Source organism: Podarcis muralis, chromosome 4 (assembly GCF_964188315.1).
Source record: "Podarcis muralis chromosome 4, rPodMur119.hap1.1, whole genome shotgun sequence".
NCBI lineage: Eukaryota > Metazoa > Chordata > Lepidosauria > Squamata > Lacertidae > Podarcis > Podarcis muralis.
The window spans coordinates 32,851,120-32,869,654 of NC_135658.1; positions in this window are offsets into that span (position 1 = coordinate 32,851,120).

The window sequence follows — 18,535 nt, forward strand, 5'->3', positions numbered from 1 at the left end:
GGGGACACCTGGCTTGAGAGCAGTACATGTGAAAAGGATCTAGGAGTCTTGGTTGACCACAAACTTGACATGAGCCAACAGTGTGACGCGGCAGCTAAAAAAGCCAATGCAATTCTGGGCTGCATCAATAGGAGTATAGCATCTAGATCAAGGGAAGTAATAGTGCCACTGTATTCTGCTCTGGTCAGACCTCACCTGGAGTACTGTGTCCAGTTCTGGGCACCACAGTTTAAGAAGGACACTGACAAACTGGAACGTGTCCAGAGGAGGGCAACCAAAATGGTCAAAGGCCTGGAAACGATGCCTTATGAGGAACGGCTAAGGGAGCTGGGCATGTTTAGCCTGGAGAAGAGGAGGTTAAGGGGTGATATGATAGCCATGTTCAAATATATAAAAGGATGTCACATAGAGGAGGGAGAAAAGTTGTTTTCTGCTGCTCCAGAGAAGTGGACACGGAGCAATGGATCCAAACTACAAGAAAGAAGATTCCACCTAAACATTAGGAAGAACTTCCTGACAGTAAGAGCTGTTCGACAGTGGAATTTGCTGCCAAGGAGTGTGGTGGAGTCTCCTTCTTTGGAGGTCTTTAAGCAGAGGCTTGACAACCATATGTCAGGAGTGCTCTGATGGTGTTTCCTGCTTGGCAGGGGGTTGGACTCGATGGCCCTTGTGGTCTATTCCAACTCTATGATTCTAAATGGATCACTTCTAGTCTCTTGACTCTACAGCCATTACTCTTCCTACAGCAGCTTCCTGGTGTAGCTGTAAGGCTTATTCAGAATGTCCCTGACCAACATACTACCAGAGCTCTTATCTGCCTCTATGGGGAAGTCTCCTGGCCCCCTACAGACAATTAGTATGCTCCACAATCCTGTGTGTACACATGTGATATTTCTAAGCACAATGCAGGCTTCCTGCCAAACTTCTGATCTTCTTGATGTGAATTATGGCATTCTTCTAGTAATTATTGATAATGTTCCTGGATGAATTACAATCCTTTAAAAATGAATTAGACCATATGCATGTGTAACTGTCTTCCTTTTCACTGTCTTCATACCACGGCTATGTGATCCACATCTCTGAAGTGTTGGTAGAAGGGAGACATTCATTATACCTTTTAAGAGTTGATAGGCAGAGAGAGGGGAGAGCTTGAAACGTCAAGGACCACAGAAGAAAGAGCAGGAGGTTACACTCCATCTATTGGGCAAGGCACTTACAAGAAAGCTCAAATGTATTACATCTTCAACTCTAATGATTCCTGAGATGTTAGCATAATTTTGAGGCTGACGTAATGAGCTTAAGTGCTTTTGACTTTGCATTGGACTCTGCCTGCAATCTGTCAGAGCTCGTGTAAGAAAGCTCAGGGCTCTCGGGTAACCCAGATGGCTTAGAGTGAGTGTGTTACAATTTCCAAAATACCCAGAAAAAGCATGCGAGGACTGACTCTTGGCATGTGTTGAGAAATTGCAGTTGGACAATGACAACATTTTCTCCCGGTTAAACCAAAAAACCAGTTTTGACTATGATTTGCTGGTCCTTCTTCTGTGTCACCTGAGGATACTGAACAGCAGATACAGCTGGTGCTGAATGAAACTTGAATGGCTAGCAAATTGTTGACGATAAACATTCACAGAATTACTAGTGCTGGAGTTCTGCCAAGGTTTGGAGAGACTAAGCCATGCTTACGTGGGGCAACATGCTCTGAGCTATCTTCTCTTGTTGGCTGTATATGCATTTGTGAGGAAACATTTTAATTGGCTGGACAATAATTAGAGGAAACGGGGATCTCAGTTAGCTGGTGAACAATCTCCAAAACACCGTAAGAACTGCCAGTTCTATTCTCATTCTGGAAAGTGAGCACATAACACAACAGAGGAAGCATAAAATGTCTGTCAGCCACATACTGGTATCATTCTACAGTCTGTCAATAATACCATGATTACATAAATACAAATATGAAAATTATATGTGCCCCTCTGACTCATTATGTCTTTCTGATGCTTGCTCCTCCAGCAGAGAACATTCAATCTTGCTTGTTATTTTGTATGTTATTTCCCTTTGGGCAACTCCAATGAACTGCACTACAGGGGCCCTGCTGTGGCACTGGGATCTGTGAGTTTTTTTCAACATGAAGAGTGTGTCTAATCATTGAGATGGTGCCTATCAGTTCACCAAAAACATCTCCCCTTCAGTGCTATACAGTGGTACCTCGAGTTAAGTACTTAATTTGTTCCGGAGGTCCGTACTTAACCTGAAACTGTTCTTAACCTGAAGCACCACTTTAGCTAACGGGACCTCCTGCTGCTGCTGTGCCGCCGGATCATGATTTCTGTTCTCATCCTGAAGCAAAGTTCTTAACCTGAAGCACTATTTCTGGATTAGCGGAGTCTGTAACCTGAAGCGTATGTAGCCTGAAGCATATGTAACCCGAGGTACCACTGTACAGCAGAATGGGAAAAGGTTTTAGGAGGGTGGGTGAAAACAAGGCATATTTTTCCTCCCTCCCCCAAAATAATCATCATCCCCACACTGCTAGTGCAAACAGTGCTACAAGAATTCTGTGTGGGCTGGCTGGCAAACCTACAGGGTTTTCTTAAGAGCTCCCTTCACTATAATCATCTATTTGTATTTCTTTATTTTTTATCATAAATCATGGCACTAGAAGTATCTATAACCCTCCTGCTCCTATCGATAAAATTTGTCAGTATAAAAATTCTGATTAGTTTTATTGATTAGATGAGACATGCCATCTTCCAGATTACCTGGGCCTTAATCACACATGTGTTGCTTGATCTGCAATGGGATGTTTCTTGCTCTTGGTGGCCCCAATTTGAAAGCTGCCTTGCAATTTATAATAGTCTCTTCAATTAACCTTATGGTGTAAATCTGATACATACATGCTTGCCTTCTTGCTCCCTATTTTTGCAAAACCCTTTCTCTAGTATATTTGGACTGCTGCTGCAGAAAACTATCAAGTTCCTAGAAAGAGACTGTTGCTGTAGTTGCCTACTGAAGTTACTCAATGCCATTTATTTTCTTCTTTGATATTATTAGTAGTAGTATCGTTGTGTTTTTCTGAAGACTTCACATGGTGCCATTTTCTAAGAGGTCAGTAAGTTTATCCTTTTATGTGTCTATTCCCATAACGCTGGGGAGGTAGCAGGGGTTTTTTCTCTCTTTTAACCATGAGCATGTGCTTGATGCTGAAGTATCTTCTCAATGTACATGTTTATTTGGTTCATCCTGAAACTGTTCGCTATAATTTCTTGTGGAAAGCATGTTTATGAAATCTTCTTTAATTGCCACTATCCAACATTTTGCCTAAAAAAATGGAGACTGTAGAGCTTTTTCAGTCACTCAATTTATCATTCCATTGAAAAATATTGTCCATACATTTCTCCTTCTTAGTATTTTTTTATTTAATGTAGATCTATATATGCACATGCTCAATCCAGTCAAATATATGCAAAACTTTCTTGTTCACAGAGGAAGGGTTTGGAGACTCTGAAGGGCGACTGGATTGTGCCCCTTACATTTTTCCATATACTGTACAGTGGTACCTCTGGATACGCACACCTCCGGTGGCGTATCCTTCAGGATGCGAACGTAGCAAACCCATAAGTATTTTTCCGGGTTTCGCCATGTGCACATGCGCAGAAGTTGTCCCTCCACTTGCGAAAACCTCGGGATCCAACCGGAGCTCTGGAATGGATCCTGTCCGGAACTGGAGGTACCACTGTATTATATTCGCATACCCTAATGTTCTTAGATGTAATCCATATCCATATTCTTAACACATAAAGTTTGTTTGTTTATTTATTTATTTAAGCAACTGAGTTGTTTTTCATTATTTATCCTGGAAGACAGTGATGATAACATTGTTGTTACTTTCCTGTCTCATGGAACTTAGCATATTAAAAGTGGCCATTCTCATGTTTGATCCTATATCCAATTTCTTAACGAGCACTCTGCAGTTTGTTGTTGTTTAGTCGTTTAGTCGTGTCCAACTCTTCGTGACCCCATGGACCAGAGCACGCCAGGCACTCCTGTCTTCCACTGCCTCCCGCAGTTTGGTCAGACTCATGTTTGTAGCTTCGAGAACAGTGTCCAACCATCTCGTCCTCTGTCGTCCCCTTCTCCTTGTGCCCTTCATCTTTCCCAACATCAGGGTCTTTTCCAGGGAGTCTTCTCTTCTCATGAGGTGGCCAAAGCTTCACGATCTGTCCTTCAAGTGAGCACTCAGGGCTGATTTCCTTCAGAATGGATAGGTTTGATCTTCTTGCAGTCCATGGGACTCTCAAGAGTCTCCTCCAGCACCATAATTCAAAAGCATCAATTCTTCAGCGATCAGCCTTCTTTATGGTCAAGCTCTCACTTCCATACATCACTGCTCTGCAGTTACCAGATGATAAGTCTAGTTCCTGATCATTCGCTATGTAACTTTCCAAAATTATGTTGCCTTTTTTAAAAAGGGGAGCGTGTCACTACATGATTTGGTTCCTTTGTTTTTCTCAATGTTTAGATACCACACACATCTATTGTCTTTACTGCTTAAACATTATACCTCATATTAGAACTGAAGAATCGCTCTCAATGATATATTGTATCCCAGTTTTGATCAATTTTTTTAAAAAATATTTCACAGCCTTTGATAAATACATTGGCATATAATACTGAACAATTCTTTTTTCATATAAGTTTTGTTTGGAGGAACCAGAATGCAATTAGACTGTTTCCAACAATTTCTTATGAAATTATCATTAACATTATACCCTCTAGTGGTAGCAATTTGTCTTACAGAATTCACGTATCTGTTTTCAGCTTTTAATCATCTTTTGACAACTATTATGTGATAATCACAATACCACCTTCTCTTGTAGCTGAGAAAATTGCTCAAATATTGGGCCAAAGAAAGCACAACAACCTCAGATTACTAGTTGGGTATCAAAAAGCTTGGGAATGAGTTTAGACGTCAAGTCCTCCATTTCTTGTAATTCCAATAGATAACATTTCACACAGATTCCTCGATGCCATCCTTCTAGCAAGCTTCATTTTTTGATCCAAGCTGCCCTCTAGGTCAAAGGTTATGTCATAAGCCTGACCATCCTCTACAGTGTACTATGAAGGGCTGAAGAGAGCCATGAAAAGTTCATTCCAATAAGACTCACCATGATCTGGAAGCTGTGCAAAGGTTAATAACCAGGACATCTGGGCATAGACTAGGGCAGAAGCAATTGTATTTAGAAGTGGAAGCTGCAGTAGTCAGGTCAAATAGGGCTAGGCAGTTGGCACATAAACCAAGTGAGAATGGAAGCAAGGAAGCCAGATGGTCTAGGTCTCTGACCTTACTGACATAATGTATATGTATACAGTAATATCTTGTCACTTAAAGCCTGAGGAAACTTTGTTTCCATGGTAATGCTGTTCCTGCACCGCGTAGGAAACTGCACTTCCATGTGTCATAAGAATGGCTCAGATCAGTAGAAGCGCTCCCAAGACCTGCTTCATGACATATAAAGCATAAATGTAGGAGAGAGTGGCGATTAGGCAATTAGGTTGTAGAAAAGTTCATCCGGGATATACCGTATCTTTTGCACCATAACACTCACTTTTTTCCTCCTAAAAAGGGGGGAAATGTCTGTGCGTGTTATGGAGGGAATGCCTACGGGTGGCATGCCTACGGATTTTCCTCCTCTAAAAACTTTGTGCGTGTTATGGTCGGGTGCGTGTTATAGAGTGAAAAATACGGGTAATTCATGAAACTGGTTGCATGAACCTCAATGTTAAACCATCACAGGATCAATTTGTGGAGGCTACATGCATGGCATTTTGTACAGATAGGCTGTTAATATGCTTCCATACATGATGTACCTCAAAGACTACAGTCGCAAGCCAATGCACAATTAAACACGTTTTAAACCCCAGTGAAATGTGTGCTTTACATTCCACTTACATCATTTATGAGTAGCTGCTTAGTATTCGAAGTAGATAATGGTTAATCATTCCACAAACTGGGGCACTTGAGTTCTCCTCTTCCCTCTGCTAATGACAGGAGGTGAGTTATGTTGCTAAAGATATTTTATTTCTCTCCTGAAATAAGTCAGGCTGTTGCTTCTTACTGCTTATTGAAGTGAATAACTGCCCTCAGTAAACAGGCCCACTGTTTGGTTAGAGACATAGCTGTCAACTTTCCCCTTTTCTTGCGAGGAATCCTATTCGGAATAAGGGAATTTCTGTTAAAAAAGGGAAACGTTGATAGCTATGGTTAGAGGGTATGGAAATCCCATAGCTCACTAGGAGATAATATGCTATGCATGTAGATGATACCTGATGTCTCCAGTTAAAGCAGGTGTGGGGCAGATTTTGCCCCCCCAGATGCTGCTGAACTACAGCTCCCATCAGTCCCAGCCAGCATGGCCAATGGACAGGGATGATGGCAGTTGTGACTCAGCAACATCTGTAGGAATAAAGGTTCCCCACACCTGAGCTGAACAGGTAGCAGATGATGAAAAAGACACTAGTCTGATATTTTATAGAGCTGCTGCCAGTTTGTGAGTTAGCTATCCGAACAGTCTGACCTGGCAGATTCCTAAGTTTCTATATTAGGAATTAAAAAGAAGAAACTATTCTTCTGGGTACTTTCTAATGCATCACAGTTTTGCAGCATACATCTTCAACCTAATTTAAAATTCCTAAGATACTGGTGTGGTTTATACAGCCTTTGGTAGAAGATTTTTGCCAAATGTTTTGTGATACCCAAACATTTATTTCTTTATTTTGCTGTGGTTTACCTAAGCATTTTGTTGGATATTGATTTGAGATGAGGTATAATATCACCTTTTAACATTAAAGTGGATGCTTTCCTTTGAAATTGATAAACTGACTCTTGTAGATGATGGTGATTTTGTTGGAAGAAATGCTTGAAGGTTAAACTTTTCATGGTGTGTGCAGGTAAATATTGTATATCAGTAAATGATAATGTATATTATTATACATTATGTGATGTAAATAAAAAAAATGACTGGGTTCAACCAATGAGTTTCATTATCACAAGCCCACACAAAGGCTTTTGCTGGTGCAACGGGGTTTTCCCCTCCTCCTCCCCACCATACCCTTCCCCAATTGGCCTGGGTATTCATTGATCAGTTCCATGAAAACACCTTGATACAATGGTATCAAGTGATATCAAATGATATCAATGGCATCAAGAATACAATGGTACCTCAGGTTAAGTACTTAATTCGTTCCGGAGGTCCGTACTTAACCTGAAACTGTTCTTAAACTGAAGCACCACTTTAGCTAATGGGGCGTCCGGCTGCCGCCGCGCCGCCAGAGCACGATTTCTGTTCTCATCCTGAAGCAAAGTTCTTAACCTGAAGCACTATTTCTGGGTTAGCGGAGTCTGTAACCTGAAGCATATGTAACCTGAAGCGTATGTAACCTGATGTACCACTGTAACTATTAGTTAGCCCATTTGTTATAATGGTAAAATAATAAAACTGACAACCTTTTTTGCCAGAAGCGTGTGTTTTTTAAGGAATTGCTAAATTCAAACTAATCCCATTCTCCTTCGTTTTCCCCAACCTGCGGCTGCTTCTCAAAACATCACACAAAGAACATCCCCTGTGAAATGGGAGACAACTCTGCAAGCTACTTACGAATGCCTTGTGTTAAGGAACTTCCCTGGTGCCACAGAGGACACAGCTACTTAAATTTAGATTTGAGGTGAATCTCCTGTCTCTGGGATATACTCTTATTAATGATTTCCATTCATCATTTCTCTGGAAGAGCAATATCACTCACTACCTGTCTGGACAGATGAAATTAGGTGTTTATGAAGGAGGGTAACCCTCCCCCCAGGGGAAGCTGCAGGAAAGCAATTAAATAGCTATGTGTGTTATAAAATGGCTGCCAGTCAAAGACTTATCTCTTTTCCCCCCTGTCCAAAATGTATTTTCTAGTTTGTGAAATTAACCTCCCAACCCGAGGAATTTTTCTTTCTCTGTCTAACACACAGGCACAATGCTTGAGAGTTTGCTCCCTTCCTTCCTTCTTAGACAGAATGTACAAGGGGGAGGGAATGATATGAAATATTATACTGTATTGTAAGAGTCTACATTGCTCAATAGCTCCAATGTTATGAGAAGCATATGGCCTGGTATTATTGTTAGGGGGGTTGGCTCTAAAGATTTCTTTTGGATTCTGTCTCTGGTTCAGAGAATAGCCACCATCAGATTTATGTATTCCTTAGTGGCTCAGTTTTCCCATTTGTTAATGGACCATAATAATCATACACAATCCAAAAGTGTTTTGTAAAAGGGTGCACATTCCAGCAGGAAGCGGTTGTGGCAGTCTTCTTCTTTTAATGGTCTGCAGGCAACTATTGAGCTCCTTTCAGTAGCCACCAACTGCTGGACCTCATTTTTCCCCACCCTGCCCAAATACTCTGGCTAGATCATGGTTTCAGGGCATTCTAGTGTGTGTGCTATAGTGGTGGGGAATGTTGTGTGTGCCATAGCAACAGTGGAACTTAAAAAAAAAAAAACCACAATATTTTTGAACATGTACCTCTCCTGCCCATGGGGTGTAAGATGCACACCCCAAAGATTACCGTGAGCCTTTTGCAGATCTTCCCTCCTTAGTGCTTAATGGAATGGTGAATTTGGGAGGGACATTTTCATTCCATCCTGTGTATCATTTAGCACATTCTGTGGTCTGGAGGCAACTTTAGTGGCAGCACTGTGGCTGGTCTAATATGCTCCTCCTGTATGTTACGCACATTCCAAAAGCTTTGGCAGAGAGTCAATGGGAAAATAGTTTACCCACCCAAATAGGCCACACTCAGCATGATCTTAAAAAACAAATGCTAAGAGTGCATTCAGATGTGAGAATTGTTGTGTTAGTTTTCCTGGTTATAAAGTTGGCACTTCTGTCCCAGTTTGTAATGTTCCTTTTGTAATGTATTACCTCTTGTGTTGTGGTACTGTGGCTTTTTGATCGATGTCATGCTAAATTTTATTCACGTCAGTAGGTATGGTGTGACACAACAGGTGTAATTGGACATGTTGTCATGAGATGTGTGCTTCTGTTCACACATGATCCACCAATGAAAATCATGGAAAAGAACAGTATGCCAAAATGCCAAATTTTGTCATGTTTGCAGCAGTGGTGCGATCCAGAAAAACTAAGAGGAAATTGCAGTGCAAAAGCCCTATTATTTTCTGGGTTACAAGCGCTGGAAACATATTTTCCCTGGAAGCAATTAACATGGAAATGAGTGCTAAACTTCCACTAGATTCCACTAGATTTCCATAAGTGGCTTTTGTCATTTGTAAGTTCACAAAAAGCACAACAATTATCAGGGAAAGGAAACATCAGGAAAATGGAGAAAAGTGCTGTCTGGATGCAGCTAAAACTAGATATAGTATTTCTTGACACCCCTGACATTTCTTGGGTTTGCTGAATTGATGCTTTTGAATTATGATGCTGGAGGAGACTCTTGAGAGTCCCATGGACTGCAAGAAGATCAAACCTATCCATTCTGAAGAAAATCAGCCCTGAGTGCTCACTGGAAAGACAGATCCTGAAGCTGAGGCTCCAATACTTTGGCCACCTCATGAGAAGAGAAGACTCCCTGGAAAAGACCCTGATGTTGGGAAAGATTGAGGGCACAAGGAGAAGGGGACGACAGAGGATGAGATGGTTGGACAGTGTTCTCGAAGCTACCAGCATGAGTTTGACCAAACTGCTGGAGGCAGTGGAAGACAGGAGTGCCTGGCGTGCTCTGGTCCATGGGGTCACGAAGAGTCGGACACGACTAAACGACTAAACAACAACAACAAAATTTGGGCAAAACCATAGACTTGCTTTTCCAAAGAAAACAGAATCAAGCAATTCCAGAAAGGGGCATTCAGGCTACCCAACAACTGTCATGTTATTAAAGCTTACTGATTCCTCATTAGCACTATCCAGTTGTGGGAAGCAGTGATATACAGATGTAAAGGTTGATCTTAATACGTGAAGGCTAAAAGTGCTGGGAAGGCTACATTCATTTTCATTCAGTGCAGGTTATAAGAGTGGGTTCCCCATGGGATGCTGCAGCATATTAAGGAGTTCACAATGTGCTACAGAAGGATCCTTGCTGAGACTTACAACTGTCAGCAAGACTAACTGGTCATTGCTGTTCATGATGTAGTACAGTCCTCTTCCATGGCATCCCTTATCTCTGATGTAAACTCTACAGGGAGGGAAGAAGGTTCTATGATGGGGGAACTTTCAAGCAAGATCACTAGCATTCTGAAGTTAGGATCATCATAAGCAGACGATACTGTACCAAAAATAGTACAGTATGTGCTCCACCATAACAAGCAACCTTTCCATTGACGCTGAACTGGACAAGCATATTAGCAAGGTAGCTATAGCAATGGCTCCTCTCTCCAAAAGAGTATGGGAGAATGTGATGCTAACGACCAATACCAAGACAAAGGTCTACCAGTTTTGCATGTTGAGCACACTGCTTTATGGAAATGAGTCATGGGCAACTTATACCCACCAGGAACGATGCCTCAATGCCTTCCATAAGTGCTGCTCCAGGGAAACTTTGGGCATCACATGGCAGGACAGAGTCTAAAACAAAGATGTGATCTCCCAAGCCTATGTTCCCAGCACGTTCACACTTCTGTCACAGTGACATCTACACTGACTTGGCCATATACACAGAATGGAGGGTGGCAGGATCCCCAAGGAAGTGTTCTACAGGGAGCTGGCTTCAGGCACTAGGCCTATTGGCAGACCAACTCTGCATTACAATTATGTCTGCAAACATGAGATGAAAGGATGGGATTCCCTTGCAGACAATCGCCTGGAGACAGACAGTCAAGTTGTGTATTCACAGCAGTGATCAGAGGAGGAAGGACTGCTGGGAGGAGCACAGAGAAAAGAAATGTCATGGTGCACCTAGAGCAGCAAAACTGGATGCCTTCATCTGCCCCACCTGCAATAAAACGTGTCTCTCCCATATGGGTCTCTACACCCATAGCTATAACACTCCAACAATTTGACTTAAGCCCTGAAGGTGCACTCTTTCATTGTCTCCAGAGACAGGCAGATGCCAACCACAACAACGGAATGAATTGCAATTATCAACCTTATGTAAAGAGTCTTAATTCTTACAGTTTCACTACGATCTCAGTGAAAATTCTTTCTGTGCACTTTAAGTTCTTCTTCCTCATCAAAGACAAAATAGCTCATGTGAAGAAATGAATACCACACTTGAAACTAGTTTTGCATCTGAATAATTATTTATCTGCTTTCATCATTTATATCCCAGCCATCTGCCAGAATGCTCTAGACACACAAAGCATTACTCTTGCCTTGACAGATCACCACTGCAAACCTTTAATCCATGACAGATATCACACATGGAGCCAGTTTAGATGTAATATTACTAACTTAATAAATAATTGTTTATCAAACCTGAAAGAAGCATCAGGTCTGTGTGCCTCCTGCACCCGTCATGCACCAGTTCCAGTGTTTCAGTTTTGGTCTCTCCTTCAGACATCTGAAATAGTTACAAGGTAAGAAAGGAATAAGTTAAAGCTATGGTTTTCCCAGTAGTGATGTATGGAACTGAGAGCTGGACCATAAAGAAGGCTGATCGTGGAATAATTGGTGCTTTTGAATTATGGTGCTGGAGGAGACTCTTGAGAGTCCCATGGACTGCAAGAAGATCAAACCTCTCCATTCTGAAGGAAATCAGCCCTGAGTGCTCACTGGAAGGACAGATCGTGAAGCTGAGGCTCCAATACTTTGGCCACCTCATGAAAAGAGAAGACTCCCTGGAAAAGACCCTGATGTTAGGAAAGATGGAGGGCACAAGGAGAAGGGGACGACAGAGGACGAGATGGTTGGACAGTGTTCTCGAAGCTACCAGCATGAGTTTGATCAAACTGCAGGAGGCAGTGGAAGACAGGAGTGCCTGGCGTGCTCTGGTCCATGGGGTCACAAAGAATTGGACACGACTAAACAAGAAGAAGAAGAAGAAGAAGAAGAAGAAGAAGAAGAAGAAGAAGAAGAAGAAAGGAATAAATATCAATTTGCAAACGAGGATCATAAACCATGGTTTGGTCCTGGTTTAACATCCTGGTTAATAAAAAGAATGTAATGACAAACTGGGTTTCAAAGAGAATTAGAATAGAAGTGGCCAAACCAGCACACAAGGGAAGAGAGTGTGGAGAAAGAATTTGCAAGTCTAGCACTCTTTCCCAGTTTAATAAACCAGGAGCATAACATTCAAACCAGACCAACATATATCATTTAAGCCTGAAACTGACAAAGAGCATTTACCAGAAAAAGCTCTAGCATAGCAAACTATATGTATAATGGACAAAAAGACTCCTGTAAACAGAGCTTCTGTCCTGGCCTGTGCTAAGCAGTGAACTGTGACTCTAATATGACAGCTCTTCAGAGACAGTCAAACCTGCTCTGCCTTAATCCAGGACATAAAGAATGGAAACACTGAACTTCATAATCCACATCAGGCAATGGCTGAGATCCTGGGCATGAGTGAGGAAGCCTTGATATTGTGCTGGCGCTGTGTGTGTGTGTTGGGTATTATTTTTTTTAAAAATCTACCAGAGTGAAATGCTTCTACCATAGCAGCAGTCGAGTCCTTTTCTCACAAGTCACATCAATCACAGCAAGTCTCTGGGGATTCAGACTGCTTTTCTTTGTACTTTCATCACTGAGAATGGAAGTATTTTCCCTTCATGAATGAGCAGCAGGTTTGTTCTTCTTTGTAGAAAAGGTTTGCTTCTTCTACATGAAGGTGGAAAAGAGGGCCCGTCAAAGGTGAAGTTTGACAGAAGGTGACGTGTCTGAATTAAAACAAAGATCCAATTTCTACAAGTTTCTAATCAAGATTTAATATGGCTAACTTCTGCTGCCTTGTAGCCCTACTGCAATGTGCTCAATATATATGCAATTTGATTTTCACATAGTATAGATTTGTTTGCTTTTCTTCAGGACCACAATATTTGTTAGGTGAAACTAGGTGTTCTTGTTTTGTTGTGCTAAGTGAGAAAGCAGCAAGCTGTTAGCTTCAGACAAAAATGTCTTTCTGCTTTCTTCTCTATCCTGAATGTTTGTAATGGATAACATGTTATTAAAAACTAAACTGAGATATAAATATGTAAATAAAACAAACCCTTGCAAAATAAATTACCCATTATTCTTTTAATTGCAGTATAGATTGCCTCTGAAAGACGCTTAGACCCAGATTTTTGCAAACCTCCAAAACAAGGCTCAATTGTTGAGAAAGTTTCTCTGTGTGTCATTGAGCCCATATAAATTACCAAAGCTTTCTCACACCCGAGTAGCTTTGGCCATTTGTACTATCCTATCATGCAGTAATGTGGTTTAAGGCACATGAGGCACAAAGGTGAAGCTGAATATGTGGCAAAATAGTGGCTGTAGCTCCCTGGCATTCAGAATTGGTGAACAGCAAGAAAATACCACAGCTTAGCTGAATCAGCAATAAAAAGTTTGAGGAACCTAAGTCATCACTATAATGAACCATGTGCCCTGAAATTCTACTGACTTGACTTAAGTTTAGTTTGGTGGCCCCTATGCACTCAGGTACTCAGCAAGCACATATTGTCCAGCCTTTCCACCAGAAGAATTTTTTTCATCATTTTATTTGAAGGAAAGGGTGTGAAATCAATTGAAGAGTGAGAGAGTTCATTTTCTCTGTTAAGATGGCGGCCATCCCTGTCTGTCAAGTTTATCAATAGCAAGCATAGCTGTCATCTTTTCCCTTTTCTTGTGAGGAATCCTATTTAGAATAAGGGAATTTCCCTTTAAAAAAGGGAAATGTTGACAGCTATGAATAGCAAGGTATTCAGGAGAGAGGGACAAGAGCTGAGGAGGTGCAAAGCTGCAGATACAGGCACCTCAGTCACCTTTCACTGGCACACAGATCAATTTTGCAGCTCCCTCTAACTGTTTTAAATGGGCTAAAACTAAAGCCTATTATTTAATTTACTGTAGATACTCCATGGGTCAATACCTATCGTTCTCATTCCATCTTTCGTTTCAGGCCAAGGCTTCAAAGGGCAGAGGTTTACATCACAGATGAGGAAACAAGGCATGCTTCATTTAGTAGAACCATGGGATGACTACTGGGGTTGTCATGCTTCTGATGAGACATTAAATCAAGATAAACACTAATCCTATGGGCATCCCTATTCAGGGATAGAAAATAATACAGTTTGAAATTCTGCTAAGGGTGGTTCTTAAAAGGGACAGCCTTGGAAAGTACACTGTATGAATATGCAATGATGTCAACACTATTAAACTATATTTGCATGAGAGAAACCATTGCCTCATTCAAAGTGCTTGATGTTTATAGAATACTGGAGAAACAACCCACACTCATCAACTGTTATGAGATATGATCTTGATTTATTATCATGTTTAATAGTAGAATCCAGCTGTTGTGATTGTTCAGGTTGTTACTCTCTTAAGACTGTAATCCCATGCAGATAAGCCATAGCTCAATGGTAGAACATCTGTTTTGCAGAATATTTCAGGTCCGTTCCCTGGCATCTCCCAGTAGGGCTGAGAGAGTTCCCTATCTGAAATCCTGGAGAGCTGTTGACCATCGGTGGAGATAATACTGGGCTAGATGGACCAGTTGTGTAAACTTGGTATAAGGCTAAGGCAGCTTCCTATGTAGCTGGGGGAAAGTGTGATTGAACTCATTGAGGCTTACTTCTAAGTAGATGTATATAGGGTAGAACTGAAAGTTTCTTAATATATTGTTACATTCATATACATATAGACTTACCTTGGTTGTCGGACACCTTGGTACTCGGACTTTTTGGCTCCCAAACGCCGTAAACCCAGAAGTGAGTGTTCTGGTTTGCAAATGTTTTTTGGAAGCCAAATGTCCAACGTGGCTTACGCAGCTTCCAATTAAGTGCAGGAAGCCCCTGCAGACAATTGCAAGCTGCATCTTGGTTTTCGAACTGTTCCGGGGATTATGTTCGACAACCAAGGTACCACTGTATCTTGTCTAAAAGATACAGTGACTAAGATACTAATTTGTCTAAAAGCTCAAAAGCCTTGTAGAACAAAGTCTACATTGCATGGACTTCACACCTCACCTTAGATGTACATTAACTCTTCTCAGTATGGGGTATTTGTCTCTCACCATATCCTTCCTCACATATGTTGCGACTCAAGATACATGGCGCAGTTCCTCCTACGCACAAATTTATCTCATATATTGTGTATCCCTTGAAATATGCAGTTCAAATACATTCTTTCACTTATCGAATCTTAGGGAGCAATCCAACCCCAAGAGCTACTGGGGTGAGAAGAGCCTGGAATAGGCAGCTCTCCAGCAGAGCTAGGTAAAAGCTTTCTTCCCAGCTCAGATACAAATGGGGTTAAGTCCTTCATCCTAGCTCATATGACTCATTTGAAGTCAGCTGAGTCAAGGCTAGGGTACGTCCTGTGAAAAGGGTGCTTCACAGGAGTGGCAGGGGTGAGTTGGGGGAGGTGGGGGAAAACTTATCTCTGTTCCAAACTCTGTTCAGCTTAGGAACATGACCTAGGAACCCAGTGGAAGTTCACTGGCAAAAAAAAAAGGTGGTGAAAGACAAACTCGGTTTTAAAGCTTTATTTTTCCTCCGCCATGCTCAGATCAGATCTGCCCACATTAGCCTCACTCCTGAACAGAGTTTGGAACAGGGGTAAATTACACAGGCATTATTTACTCTGTCATAAATTATGCTGGCTTCCTAAAGCTTGAATTCTTCTGCCTGAGAAATAATGTAATTTTAACCAATATCTATGTAGCATATGTTAAGATCCCAGAAAAGAAAGTTAACTACAGGTTTGTTTTCAACCAAGTTTAACAATGCCAAGCAAGCCCTAGGTTTGCATGAAGTCATAGATGTAGATATATTTGCATGTAAAATAGTAGGAATGAACCAAGGAAAAAGAGAAGGTGATCTGCTTTCTGCAAGAAGGCTTCATTTTATTTTATTATAAATTTATTTAAAAAATAGACATATATAAAAAATAGACTATATAAAATTAATAGTGGGAACTGGAGGTGCATAAATTTGCAGATTATATGCCTGTGATGAGTTTGATGTGGAGGGAAAGTATTTATGCCATTGAGTAACAATTCTGCTTCTTCAGTGCAGGATCAAAAAGGGACTATCCTTCAGTCTGTGAATAATGAAACAGCCTTGAAAGCTTAGTCACTGCAGTGCAGCAAGTAGCAAACAGGATGGGGCTTTAGAGCCTTTTTCTGCTGATAGAAAAGGAAGAAAGGAAGGAAGGAAGAAGCCTGCACCACCTCCCAGGAGCTACAGATGCAGTTTCCATGACAACCCCACATCTGAGTCAGAACTATTAAGGATCACCATGGCAACAAGTGTCTCACTTGCCATTTCCAGAAAACTGATGGTGTTTGGACTGGAATCATCACACCCTATCTAAAGGGGCAGGGTTGTGGCTGCACTAGGAGACACAGCATGGATCCAGCCACTTCTGGGTGTGTTGCTGCTATCATGATAAATGGGCCAAAAACTACTCTGCTCTGCTTGATGGTGTCATACCAAGGATTTTAAAAATACCTGGAATCCCCTTCTCTGTTGAAACTCTCAGACTGTGGGAGACAGGACTGAGAACATGCTGATTGTTGATGCAGATTCATGAACTCCAAGTGCAGGGCAAGAGGAAGTGAGATCATCCACTGAGCACATCCATTACTCATTATGCTCCTATTCCAGTACGTCACAACCAGTTGACTTTTCATTTCCACCTTTTCTACAAATACAACACAGGGGAAATTGAAAATTCAAACAAACACATACACAAACTTTGAAATGGCACTGGGAGGTTCAGAAGATGGCTTTGTTTCACAGGGCATTTGGCCAATAAGAAATTGTGCCATAATTGTGGCAGATTCTTCCAGAGCAGCTGGCCTCAAAGTAACACCTCTGTAATGTGTATCATATGAGCTGTCGTGCCAGAAACACATGTCTTAGTGCAAGTCCTGGACCACTGCTTCAATGCAATAGCAGATTAGATGAGGGCCCATTAGTTGAAACTGAATCCCAACAAGATAGAGTTTTTAGGGGTTTTTGAATGTTTTATGTAGTTTTGTAGTAGTTTTATGTAGTTTTTATGTAGTTTTGTGGTAGTTTTATGTAGTTTTGTGGTAGTTTTATGTAGTTTTCAATTTCATTGTTCCGCAAGGGACAATGACAATAAATATATCGTATCGTATCGTAATAGAGCCCCTTTAAGTGGGTGAGAGTGCATGGTTCTTGTTTCCAGCAAATAGGCAGGTTGCCTGCACTAGACAGAGTTGCACTCCCTCTGAAAGAACAGGTGTGCAGTCTGTAGGGGATCCTAGTTCCAGCACTGTTGTTGGAGGTGCAGGTGGCCTCTGCACCAAGGAGTGCCTTTTGATAGCTTGGCTGGTTCACCTGCTATGGCTGTTCCTAGATAGGGATAGCCTAGCCACAGGGATTCATAGACTAGAAACCTCAAAGTTGGTTGCTGTATAGAGTGGCATCCCCCTCTCTGTGGGGTTGCCCTTGAAGATGGTTGAGAAGCTGCAGCTAGTGTAGAACATGAAATTGCATTGGCAATGAATAATAGTGGTTTTTTTAAATTTATGAATGAATGAATGAATGAATGAATGAATGCGTCCTAGAATTTACACTGACTCTCTGCAGCTCTCTAGTTACAGTACATGGATTTCCTCCACCACCCCAAAAAAGCAAAACCATAAATTGCACTATTGCTGTCACAGTCAAATTCAAAAGGGATTCTAGCCAAGCAAAAGTTTTAGAAGAGTCATCTAAGGCTGACTCACAATCACTTGCGTAATGAAAGTTAATTCTGTGTATTCTCTTTAAAATACACATCTGAAGGAAAAGTCTCCTGGGACAAGTCGGACACTATTGTGCATCAAGGTACATAGACTGTACACTTGTTGAACATCACATGTGAATAACTGTAGGAGCGGACAGCTAAACTACAACAAGTGTAGACGATGCACTTGTTGAATGTACGTAACATGTGAACACCCCTAATATTATTCTGGCTCACTTGATCTCCAAGTAGATTCAAGGGTTAAATAATTCAAAAATTGGATGTTTTGTTTTGTGGGAGTTATTTGCCAGGCAAGGAAAAACTACCACTGACCTAACATTTTCCCAGGTTTTAAAGCCAGCATCAGTAATAGAAACGCAAAGAAAATAAGGACATAGGAAGAGCTCTGCTGCCTAAGGCCAATGGCCCATCTAGCTCAGCACCCTGTTCTTAAAGTGGCTGACCAGATGCTCATGGGAACCCCACAATCAGGACCCAAGCATCACGGCACTCTCCCCATTTGTGATTCCTAGTACAGTGGTACCTCGGGTTAAGTACTTAAACAGTGGACACAAGTACATAAACAAATTGTCCTGCCTCAGTTCAGTGTCATGCTGATGGTTGATAAAGCTGTTAT